This window comes from Mandrillus leucophaeus, unplaced genomic scaffold (genome assembly GCF_000951045.1).
Source record: "Mandrillus leucophaeus isolate KB7577 unplaced genomic scaffold, Mleu.le_1.0 Scaffold203, whole genome shotgun sequence".
NCBI classification, from domain to species: Eukaryota; Metazoa; Chordata; class Mammalia; order Primates; family Cercopithecidae; genus Mandrillus; species Mandrillus leucophaeus.
This window is the reverse complement of record NW_012102066.1, coordinates 3,895,210-3,905,857: the sequence shown is the minus strand read 5'-3', so window position 1 is coordinate 3,905,857 and position 10,648 is coordinate 3,895,210.

Genomic DNA, 10,648 nt, shown 5'->3' with positions numbered 1-10,648 from the left:
ACAATTTGTTAGAAAAAAAATAATGTACACATATAAGGTAAAGCCTTTGCAAAGACTCCAAATTCACAAATTTCCTAGGAATCAGCCGTGTGGGGTCACTGGATCACAAAAGAAGTATGTGAGAATGCAAATGATGACTTGAAAGGAATTCCAAAATCCTTTGCATCAAAGACATATCTAATGCGAAAGGAAGGATGGCCAGAAATTGTGTTGGGTTGAGTAAAGCACCGTATTTATTAACACACATTGACATCATTATGTCATTTAGTCTCCACCCCAAGCCTGTGGGACAAACAGCACTTCGTGGCACATTTCCAGTGAGGGAAGAATTAGCAGTGACCTCCCACCCTCAGAAACTCTGCCTAGTGCCATGGAGTGTTCCTGGCTTGCTCGGGGAAGGTAAAGACAAGGTAATCCCAGACTGCTCTTAGTCCACAAGCATTGCAGTTAGCAGTAATTACCTGGAAAATCAGCAGAGTGATAGAGTTTAAAGAAGCCTCCACAAATGACAAAGTTTTTCCTAGAGAATTTCTCAAGCACTGGAAAAAGGTAGCTTATTATATGTAAACATTGCTAAGGGCGTTTTTGTGTGAGAGTGAAGAGTGACATATTTTGGCGGTAGGGGCAGGAAGGGAACATTTAGGGGACTGCAAGACAAGACCCAAACAGAAATGAAATGATGAAAGAATGACCTGTGCTGGTGGCAGACACAGTTGAATGAGAGAAGTCTGGGAACGTTTAAGCAAAGTCATGTAAATAGAACTCCCAAAAAAGTGTTTGGAAATAAAGAGCAAGGCGAGAGCCTCAGAGAAACATCCAGAAATTTCAGGAGGGAATTAGGTTAAACCTCAAAAATAGATGTGAGCAAAGTGGAAGTGCCAGAAGAATAAGATCAGCTCTAAAGAAGAAGAAGAAAAAAAAAAATCATTGCTCAGTGATGGTGATGACCCTCAAAGTTTAAGAGAGTCTTCTGTCAACAGCTGCTGACCAGATGTCCCAAAGCAAATGGCAAATGATAACATGTAACCCTCCCTCTCCAAGCACTTCCTAGCCAAGGAACCCAGTCATGACTGTAATTCTCTGCAGAAGGCTCCCCAAACATCAAGTTTCATTGCCTCTAATCCTGCCAGGTTTTCATGGGGGAATTTGTTATTCATCCTCAGTGAAGAGTTTCCTCAAAGATCAACAAACTCTATCCCCACAAATGTGACTCAGCCTGGGAGTAGTGAAGGGAGCCAGGTCTCCCCAGACTACACGTTATCTGGGTTCCCAAGGGTGGCCTTGGACTTTCTCCCAGGGTTGTGCCAGTGGGTGGCCTCCATGTAACCCATAGAGAAGAACTGGCTCTCGGTAGAAGCAACTATTGTTGGCAATAGATTGCAGTGCATGTCTCATCACTGGGTCACAATAATGGTGGCCCTTGTTGGCATGGCCTCCCACTGGCAGTGGCAGCACATTTTCCTGACAGCACCATTCCCAGGTGATATGGTTTGGCTGCGTCCCTACCCAAATCTCGACTTGAATTGTATCTCCCAGAACTCCCCTGTGTTGTGGGACAGACCCAGGGGGAGGTAACTGAATCACGGGGGCTGGTCTTTCCATGCTATTCTCGTGATAGTGAATAAGTCACATGAGATCTGATGGGTTTATCAAGGGTTTCTGCTTTTGCTTCTCCCTCATTTTCTCTTGCCACCATCACATAAGAAGTGCCTTTTGCCTCCCACCATGATTCTGGGGACTCCCCAGCCACATGGAACTGTAAGTTCAATTAAACCTCTTTTTCTTCCCAATCTCAGGGATCTCTTAATCAGCAGTGTGTAGACGGACACCAGGGCCCACATTATTTTTCTGAGTCTCTTGCTGACAGTTATGTAGAGACAGTTGAACACCATCTTGGACTAGTGTCCACAGTCGATCCTGTTGAGCATATTTGTAGGAATTACTCTAAACCAATCTTTAACTGAACTTGCTTAACAGCATCTATCAATGCAATGAGGGACAAACCTAAGTAACACCATGTCCATCGTTTCCCTCACATAAGGCCGTTTAACCCTAGAGCCACTGATTCTGTCTGGGCTTTGGATGAGTGTGTGCTCTCACAAGGATGCTCCACTGGGAGTAGAGATCCTCACTCCCTTAACTCAGCATCCACACTTCTCCAAAGACTCTGAGCACATATGCAGGAGGCAGCCAGACAGGAATTTTAATCCAGCCTATAACCCTTATTAACTGTGTTACTTCTTTTTTTTTTTTTTTTGAGACAGAGTCTTGCTCTGTCGCCCAGGCTGGAGTGCAGTGGCGCAATCTCAGCTCACTGCAAGCTCCGCCTCCTGGGTTTACGCCATTCTCCTGCCTCAGCCTCCCGAGTAGCTGGGACTACAGGCGCCCGCCACCTCGCCCGGCTAGTTTTTTGTATTTTTTAGTAGAGACGGGGTTTCACCGCGTTAGCCAGGATGGTCTCGATCTCCTGACCTCGTGATCCGCCCGTCTCGGCCTCCCAAAGTGCTGGGATTACAGGCTTGAGCCACCGCGCCGGGCCAACTGTGTTACTTCTTAGCAAGCAAACTTATTAAAAAATTTGGCTCATTCTCAGCCACCGCCCCTAACAAATGTTTTTACTCACAAAGTGTCTCTCAGGATTAAACAAAATGTTACCACTAATTTTACAACACTTAGTTTTAGTCTCTGGTTATATATTTCTTGTCCTAATAGAAAGACATGAACCCAAACAGACAAGAATTCACTGGTGTCTTAATCCACATGTTCCACAAGACTAGATATTTGTGGACAAAGGTGACACTGTGTGAGGGTCACCGGGAGAAGGCCTGTCTTCTTGGTGTTGGGTCACGGGCAGCTGCAACAAGCAGATGGCTGGGATGTGACAGAAGCAGGCCTCAGCTGAGGAGCTGGCAGTCTTGATCACTCCCACTTGGCCATATCATCTGGGAGCCGAGGAAGCCAGGTCTGAACCTCGACTTCATGTAGTTTTTAAATCCCAAGTGAAGCCACTCAGGAGAAGAGGCAGCCTTCAGAAATGAGACCAAGGAGTTCAGGTTACAAGGCCTGCAGGTGAGAGAAGAAGAGAACACCCCATTTTCACACGAGCATTCCGAGAGAATAATGACTGCAGTAGTGTCTCCTTTCTAATTTTTAACAGCACCAATCTCTTCAGAATCCATCCTTCTTATTAACGGAAGGGATCCTCAGTGAGCGCTGTCTTCGCTAAGGTAGCTAAGACATGCCTGAGCATGTCTGGTGACTTGGAGGCCAGGCCTGCCAGAATTTGTATGAGGAACTATGGAGAGAAATCGTTCATCCATTCAAAACAATCGGTGTTTATTGGGCATCTCTGTACTAGGTACTGTACAAAGCTGCCACATACAGAGATGTGGACAGATAGTGTAGCACAAGAGAGGACCGGGCAGAGGAGCCTGGTCCAGTAGTGAAGACTTAGTTGAGAGATAAGAGGGCTGAGTTGGTCCTGTGAACTGGGCTTTGCTATGAGTTCCCCAGTGATGTCCCTGAAGGGACAATGCCTTTCTTCCTGCACGCTGCACAAGTTATAGCAGCATTGATCTCCAAAGCACTTCCAGGATTACTGTGTTGGTGGCTGCCTGGTGGCAGAGAATTTCTCAGGAAAAGTCACAGTTGTGAGCCCCTGAAGAGCAGCGTCTGTGGATACAGTGAAGGGATTTGGAAATAGGAAAATTGTGCAGGCAGAGGCAGGAGAGAAAAACAGAGGGTACCAAGTGGTAGCTGACAGGACTTAACTGAACACACACGAGATACCCATAGGGATTCCCAGACATAAATGAGGGGGCTTTACCTCTGCAAAGGGTTAGAGAACTACAGTAAGAACTATCTTCAATTATTAGGATTCCCACAAGTGGTGCTGTTCTATGAGGGACTTCATTATAGGAACGTGAGCTAACACCCACGCTCAGAGGACAGTTGGAGATGTTGATGACAACGACAGCAAGGGGAGAGTGGAGCATTTCCTCCTCTGACCCCATCAAAGATAATGCTTTTATGCCTGTGTATGGAGTGGGGAGGGGATGGAAACTTTGAGGCATGGACACCTTGGGTAGTTGGAGAAGCTGATGGAATTTGTTCCTTAGAGTCAGGGCAGAAGACCCTCATTGCTGTGAATGCAGAGGGATGCATCTGTCACTCATACCTGTGGAGTATACAACCCTCGTTATCCTCCTTCATTCTGGGTTGGCCTATGAGTGCCCTGCATGATACTCAGTTTCACAGTCTTACCTTCATAAAAAGTAGCAGCTAATTGCTTGACCTTGGGCAACTCACTTATACCAGTGCTACTCTCACATAAGAATCACTTGGAGATCTCCTTAATCTGTTAATGCCAATCAAGAGTTCTGGGGAAAAGCCTATCCTTGCACATTTCTTTTGGGTACCCAGGCAACACCTCTGCTGTTGCTGCTGCTGGTGGTGGGCCACACTTTGAATAGCAAGGACCTAATCTCTTTGAGCTCAGTTTCCTCAATGGTAAAACAAGGATAATAATGTTTAAGTTATTGTGAGTCAAAATTAAATTGAATAAGATGATGCACTTATCAGAGTGCCTAGAAATGGTTCGGTGTTCTATAATAGTATAAAATATGTTAATAACATGTTAGTTACATTTCATGGGAAAAACCACCAGGTTATATACCATTATCTTTTGATGTGACTTTATATGTATATTCTAGAACAAATATCCTATTGCAAATTTTCTATCTTACATTTCCAAACATTGTAGTAATTCCTTTAAGTGGTTATTTTTGTTGTTCATACAGTCTCTTCCAGTGTAATGAAAAATTATTATTATCAGTAATAATAAGAATAATAATGTTATTTACTTTTGACATAATAGGGTATGTTAATTCTCCTTGTATTCAGACCTCTGGGCAAGCTGCAAAAGAAGTCAGTTCATTATTCTTCCCTGGTGGCCTTATCCCTATTCTGGTTTTGTTAGTATGCTAAAATGTTTATTTTGACTTACTTTCTAGAGTTACCTTTTAAGTGTGGAATAACTTAATTATGTATCCCTCAATACTAGTAACAAACTGCTATGAGATTTATGGGTTGTTTTAGACTGAAAGCAAAAACCATAATTGTACATGTTCTTCCAAATAAGATTATGAAAAACTTTTGACTTTTGTTTATCTTAAAATAGCTTAAAACTTTCTTTGGTACCCATATTAAAGCTTTCCAAACTTGTTTTTCTTTTGAAATTTTATAAAGAAATAAATTTTTAAAGAATTTCAGCATGAGATATCTGTAAATTTACATTTAATAATTATTTTGACTTATTTTAAGGGATGTTTTTCTTTAATTTCACATCAAATTTTGTATATGAGGATAGGTGGAGTATCCCTGAGTAATAACTACTTTAAAAATATGTTTCTTTTAAATCTTACTAGTATTAAGACAACTGGTGTCTATTTTTAGCCCAGGATCTATAAAGCCATGTTCAAGAGTCTTTGTAGGTGCAGAAGAAACAAGGAAAGCCCCATATGACTCTTTCTCTAGCACTGCAAATCATGCAGATAGGTGAAAGTAAGGTGATTATTTTTGTAGCCCACAGATTCTCATCTTCCCTGTGGTGGCTTAAGAATTGTTACCATTGTATGTTTCTTAAGAAGTTTTTCATCCTCACCCTAGAATGATGATTGCTGTCATTCACGGAATTCTCATCAGATAGTTTTCAATGCTGGCTGTACATTAGGATTACCTAGGACCTTGAAAAATTACTACTGTGTGGGCCTTATCCCAGATTGATCAAGTCAGAATCACTGAGACTTGGGCATTGTATTTTTTTGTAAGCATCTCAGGTGATTCTGGTGAACAACAAGGTATGAAAAACACCCTAATTAGTAGAATCATGTTATTCAAAATTACACGTGTTAATTACATGTTAGTAAGATGAGATTCATTTTATTATGTAATCTTGGTAACGGTTTTTCAAAATCGGCATATTTGGTCATACCTTAGCTTTAAGCTTAGAAAGATTAATTAGCCCAACCAAGGTCACAAAGCCAGGACAAGTGGTAGATTCATGAATTGAATCCATGTCTGTCTGATTCTCAAGTCCATGCTAGTTCCACTAGGCCATATTACAAGAAGACAAAAAAGAAAAAAAGAATGAAAATGAAATGAAAAAATAAATGATAAAGCAGATATTACTGAATGGCGTTATAACAATAGTACATATTTCTTGCCTTCCAGAGAATTTTATTGCAACTTAGGCCCAGGGAGACCTAAAGTAATCAATGTTTAGGAAGAAAGGAACATATGAGATATCTAGAGAAGATGACTTTAGGCATGGTAGTAATCATGAATGGCACGTAAAAAAATCAAAAAAGAATGATAGGTAGGACCGGGTGTGGCAGCTCATGTCTGTAATCCCAGTAATTGGGGAGGCTGAGGTGGGTGGATCACCTGACGTCAGGAGTTTGAGACCAGCCTTGTCAACATGGCAAAACCCCATCTCTACTAACAATACAAAAATTATGCAGGCACAGTGGTGTGCACCTGTAATCCCAGCTACTTGGGAGGCTGAGGCAGGAGATTCACTTGAACCCGGGAGGCGCAGGGTGCAGTGAGCCAAGATCGGGCCACTGCACTCTAGCCTGGGTGACAGAGCAAGACTTTGTCTCAAAAAAAAAAAAAAAAAAGAAAGAAAAGAAAAAAAGAGTGATAGGTAATAGCACCTGATGCTATAGCAGATATAGTCAAACCCATCTAAAGTGGCTTAATATCCCAAAGTTTCCCAAGAAGACATCAAGATAATGAATGGTTGAAGGCAAACCCTAGCCTAGTCTATGTGTAACACATGAAGATGGTATAGTCTACACTAGAGGTCAAAATATCAAGAAAGTGAAAATGAACCATATTTAGCATTATGTCGGGAAATCAACACCACCTACGCACATGAATTTAAAATTTGACATTTCAAATATCTGACTCTGAAGTTGTCCAATATTCAAAGAGCAAAGCTAGCTATTGCCTTTAGAAACAACACTTTTAAAGCTGATGCTTAGCTGACTTCACTGTGGTCTCATTTTTGACCATAATTAACCTCATTTGATAAGCCAAGGATTGATTGACTCTTCTAATGGTTACAAATGAAATACATGGGAGCTTGAAATAATGCCACTAGGATCATCTAAGCATGCTCTTGACACTAAATGAGTCTTCACCCAGTTACCAGGAAACTGATTTAAGACTAAGATTACACCTAAATGAGCTCTAACAATTGAATTGCTATGAAAAGGACCCCACCAAGATCATGAAGTCAAACATTCTTTTTCTCTCCAACATCAGTTTCCTGGTCAAAAAAAGAAAAAAATTCCACATTGACTAAAGCTGAATTAAGGTTAACATTTGTTGGACAACTATCAAGGACATAAATTTCTAAGATGAATCATAAGTGTAATAATAGAAAAAAAAGTGACTGGCCAGGTGTGGTGGCTCACGCCTACAATCCCAGCACTTTGGGTGGCCGAGGCGGTCAGATCACAAGGTCAGGAGTTCAAGATCAGCCTGACCAACATAGTGAAACCCCATCTCTACTAAAAATACAAAAATTAGCCAAATGTGGTGGCATGCACCTGTAATCTCAGCTACTCAGGAGGCTGAGGCGGGAGAATCGCTTGAACCAGGGAGGTAGAGGTTGCAGTGAGCCGAGACCACACCATTGCCATTGCACTCCAGCCTGGGTGACAGAGTGAGACTCTGTCTCAAAAAAAAAAAAATTGAAAATATGTGAACTCCTTATAGACAGGAACCACATGGGTCACATGAGATAAGCTATGAGAACTCCTGTATCATCAGATCAAGAGACTCAATATCTAATGACCGGGAATCCCAAAAAAGGACCAGAAAAATAGAAGACAGTAAATGATATTTTAAAAATAGGAGAAAGCTTCCCAGAACAAAATAACATGAGATTCCAGCTAAATTAGTGGAAAATATCAACAGCCAAGCACATAAAAACATGAATTATAGAATACCTGGGACAAAAAGAAGATCCTAAAGACCGTCAGAGAAAGAAATGAGCTATAAAGAAAGGAGAAAGTAGAAAATAAGCATGGCGTATGGTCCAGCACAACTGATAGATGAAAGATGGCAAGGCAAGGCAGTAAACATTGTCGGTAGAGTTTTAAACTCTAGTTAAATTATTTCGCCTTAAAATATTTGATACTTCAACTATCAATCAAATAAGTGGATACAAGTGAAATCATTTTCAGACATGGAAGTCTGCAAATTACCTCTCATGCATTTTTTTCTCAAGAGATTTTTAGTGGACATGCTTTACTAAAATGAAAGAATAATCCATGAAAAAGGAAAATATTGGCACCAGCAAAAGGGGAAATTCAACAATAGAGGGAAAGAAAGGCTGGGTAAGCTCACTAACTCCCTTTGCTTTAAGGGTAGGGTTATAGCTACTGGGGAGATTGGGTCATGTTTCTATATACACCATAACTATTGCTCTGTGGCCTCCATTATTTATCTTGGTAGAACATTCCTTATCCTGAGAAACACTCAGTAGTTTGATAAACTATAAAAAACATTGATTTTTTTATAAATGGTCCATAAATAATGCAAGTCACCTCAACTTAAGGACAGATTTACTTTAGAAACTGCTTGGTAGTGCAGTCAATCTGACTTTAACTTGGGAAACACCACCATTTCATATCCCTCAACCACTTACTGAAAGATAAAATGTTGTGATGGTTGTTCCAAGGCAGTCTTGTCCAAATAGGGTTCAGAACTGATGACCTTAGCATCACCTGGCATACTTATTAATAAAATAGATGATCCAATACTTGTGTACTACCTTACTTACTTGTGATACAAGATGCTCTGAAATCATCTTGGATTTTTCCTGCCCCACTCTTAGAATCAGCCCCTTCTCCAAGTCATGTATATTTTAAAGAGGACATTTCAGGACCTCTACCATTATAACAAATCAGCAGTGCATAGCTGGAGGTTTCAAAAGAGAGATCTATTATAAACTCAGGCACCTGTGTTTCTCCTAAATTAGAAATTACAGTCCTGGATGAATCACTAACATTTACTTCAAATCCGCTTCCAGAGCCCATCCCAATTACATGCCTCTACTTGGAATGGTTACGTTATGGTGATGAGGGGCTTTTCTTGGGTCTGTGTTCCATCAGTTTTGAGGAGAGCATCCAAAATATTTCTGTCCTTCCACGCCTCACCTGCATGGGCAGAGTGAGAATCTGATGTTGTGGGCATGTGTGCACTCCTGCCATGCACACCTGCTCCTGCAGAGACCCCACCTCATTTGTATGGGTGAATGAAACCCAGGGCAGTTTGTGTCTATTATTTCACTATCATGGGGATTGGCATTGTAACTTAAAAACCTTGGCACTCTCAAGTGTGAATAGATTCGTGTAACATTAGTCGGTCTCCTTTTTGTTTATAAACCGTGATAGTATCTATTTCAATGTCTTCCACTTGCATACTGCCAAGGCATAGTCAACTGACATGTATTAGTCAGGCCGGTACTAAATGAATTAACATTGTAGTAACTTTAAGACATTCACTGGGATGTGATTTATTTTACATAAACAAACTTGCCTATAAACATCACAAAGTCAAAAGTATGTTTTTAAAACTAAAATTTGCTAATTAGATGCTCTCTTGTCTGTATGTAACTTCTTCTGAGTAAATATGCATTCATTGTATTTGAAAATATATGGGGTTGAAAATATTCTCAGGTCACATTTTTGTTGGTTTTATTAGTACTTTATTTCATAGAGAAAAGAGATTTATACATAGTTGCTTGTGTCTCAAATTTGGAGTATCAAGTAACTTATTTATATTTTTAGCCTCATTTTTGCTGTGCCCTCAGTCTTCAGTGTTGATGGCTGTATTTGATAAATAACATCAAGGAGACCCATCCCTACTCTGCTGTCTTGGAGTGTGTATGCAAAGGTAATTCCACAAGCTAGTAAGACTGGTAGATGTTCTTATATGGCTCGGTAGAGGTTCTCATTTCTTAAAAAAATAATTTTTAGAATACTGTGGTTACCATGTTTTGATATTTAGCATATGATGTAAAGAGCTTTAATAGACTAACTTCCAGCATTCGGCTTGACATAAAATCACAGTAGTTCAAAGAACCTTCAAATCATGCTGTTGACCTATGCTGTAATAAAAAAGGTGTCACAGTTGGGACCTGAGATTTTTCTGTGAGGGACCATGTTTTCCTGACCACACTGCTTTCAGCACAGAGTGGGGCTATTATTAACCAATCAACATAATTCTGATTCAGCTCCCACCATCAGAAGAGGGGAAGCGTAGGCCAGGAGCAGGAACGGTGGCCCATACCTGTAATCCTAGCACCATGGGAGGCTGAGGCAGGAGGTTCACTTGAGCCCCAAAAGTTTAAGGCAGGCCTGGGCAACATGGTAAGACCATGTTTCTACCAAAATAAAAAACAAAATATTAGAAGTTATCCAGGTGTGGTGGCACATGCCTGAAGTCCTAGCTGCTCAGGTGACTGAGGTGGAAGGATCATTTGAGGCCAGGAGTTCTAGGCTGCAGTGAGCTATGATGGTACCCCTCCCTCCAGCCTGGATGACAGAACAAGACCCCATTTCTTACTTTTTCT